Source organism: Echinops telfairi, unplaced genomic scaffold (assembly GCF_000313985.2).
Source record: "Echinops telfairi isolate 266 unplaced genomic scaffold, ASM31398v2 ScPeMD7_5;HRSCAF=22, whole genome shotgun sequence".
Taxonomy (NCBI): domain Eukaryota; kingdom Metazoa; phylum Chordata; class Mammalia; order Afrosoricida; family Tenrecidae; genus Echinops; species Echinops telfairi.
This window is the reverse complement of record NW_022103901.1, coordinates 24,703,014-24,705,419: the sequence shown is the minus strand read 5'-3', so window position 1 is coordinate 24,705,419 and position 2,406 is coordinate 24,703,014.

Genomic DNA, 2,406 nt, shown 5'->3' with positions numbered 1-2,406 from the left:
TCTTTTTAACAAGGAGTGCAGATTTCAGTTCGACCACAGTATCTAATGAGATTTGAAGGGTACTATCTGATTTGTATTTATCTTGCCTTCTGTCTTTGGCAAGGGATACAGAGTGCCCACATATTTACATCTGCAAAGCCACTGTAAAGCAGAGTTGTAAAGTTTTCATTTTAAATGAATGCTTTCAAGTAATATACAAGAGAGAGGACCTTTGAAAAGTCCCACAAATGCATCAGTGTCCAGACAAACTTTCTAGTTCCAGGGGAGGAGTTCAAGCACTTCTTTCCCCTAAATGAATGGGCCTTTCCACTGGTGCCACTGATGTGCGAGATGTGAATTAGAGATGCAAACTTGAAGGATACCTCATTGTCCCTAAACCCAGTGTGAAAGAAAGGAGTCCCTTGTCCCTTGCCAAAGTGGGAGAGAGAAGAATTGTCAGCTCTAATGGCCTGCGAGTCCCCAAGGACACCTACATTTTTTCTGTGTGGACAGCAGCGTTTCTATCAGTGGGTCTCAGTAGATAAATAGTATTGGAATGTATTAGGTGAGCAGTTCCCGGAGTGTTCCCTGAACATACTCCCGACTTCCATACCAGCAGTGGCAAAGGTATCCAACCAGCACTTGCCTGTCCGTTGGTTGTCCTGTGTGGACTCACGTGTGGGTGTGATACTGGAGGCTCTGCCAGCTTCATATGCAAGTGTAAGTTGGACAGCAGATTAGGGAGATTGAAGAAGAATTTATGCCATTGGATTATGGAGTTGGCAAAGAATACGGGAAAGTATCATGGGCTGCCAGAAGGACAAACAGCTCTTGTCTTGGAAGAAGTACAGCGACCACGCTCCTTAGAAACAGGGATGGTGAAACTTCTTCTCAAGAACTTTGAACCTGCTATCAGAAGAGAAGCGTCCCTGGAGGAGGGTGTCATAGTTTGTAAAGTAGAGGGTCATCAGAAAAAGGGGAGATCCTCAATAAGACGGACAGATGCAGTGGCTGCAACAATAGGCTCAAACATAGCAAGTGGGGGGATGGTGCAGGCCCGGGCAGGGTTTGATTCTGTTACACCCAGGGCCGCTCTGAGTCAAGACTGATTCAAGAGCACCTGACAACAACAAGGTTCCCAGAGTGGGTGTGCCCATGTGCATAAACCTTAAAGTTCCATAATTCTGAAAGGTAATCATATTTTTACATTTCAACATAACATTGGTTGAGTGTCTCAACTTGCTATATAATTTTTAAAATCGCAATGTCGGTTTTACTTTTAAGGCCTAGAGACGTCAACTCTCTTAGGAACTGAGTCATGACAAAAGAAAAAAAATCTTGTTATAAAATGTATTTGCTTAAGGCCTTTAAGTCTCCCCCTCCCCGAACGTAAGGGACATCTTATTGAGATCGTCACTAATATTACCAGTGGATCCTGTAACAAGCTGTATTGTAGAACACGAGCGACTGAAGTGGAGGAAATACTAGCAAGACCGTGTGTTACTGCGGGATGAATGTCCCAGCCCATTTTATCTTGATGTCCCTGAACATTTGCTCCCTCTAACGCCTCTGGCTCTGAATATCACCTGGCTGCTGACAAGGACAGAAAATGCTAGTCACAAGGGGTTAGGAAAATCCTATCTTTTTTACGAATTTTTCTTGTTGAGGGCTCTTCTTTTATATAATCATTTTATTAGGGGCTCATACAACTCTTATCACAACCCATCCATCCATTGTGTTATCTTTGTGATCAACGACTTTACATGGAAAGCGATTCAATTAACTTTTTGGTTTTAATCATTCATCTTGGGAGCTTGGGTAATGTGAATCTGCAGCTGATCAAGCTATTGGGCTGGCAAAATCAGCAAGGCTGAGGTTTGTATCTGGGATTGGAAGATAAGCAATGGCGATAAGGAGAAGTCCTGGTGTCTGGAGCCTACACCGCACTACCTGGCTTGGCTCTGTGCAGGCCCTTAGTCTTCCGCAGGACCAGATGGACCATGGTCAAGAGAAAGAAGAGAGCTGTAAGATGACCTCCAAATGCGTTTTTCAACTACCTGTTAATGTGTCATACGCACCCTCTCCAAATTAACCAATAGTGAACTCAACATAAGTTGAGCGACTTGAGAAATAGTTACTATTGAGAACAGTTGGCAAACTAAGGGCAATCTTGGATGGGAATTTACTTATCTGGCTTTGAGGTTACCTATTTAGAGTACTACATTTATAATTAAAAACGTGCAAGGCTGTCTTCCTCCTCACCCCCAGTCCTGCCCCTCCACTCTCCCCTCTGGTTCCTTCCCCTCCCTTTGCCTCTCTTCCTTTCCCTTCCTCTTCTCCTCCTGTTTCTGCCCACAGCTTCCTTCCTTCCGTAAATATGAAAATATTGTGACAAAATCATAGAAATCTTTATTAAAAAAAAAAAAA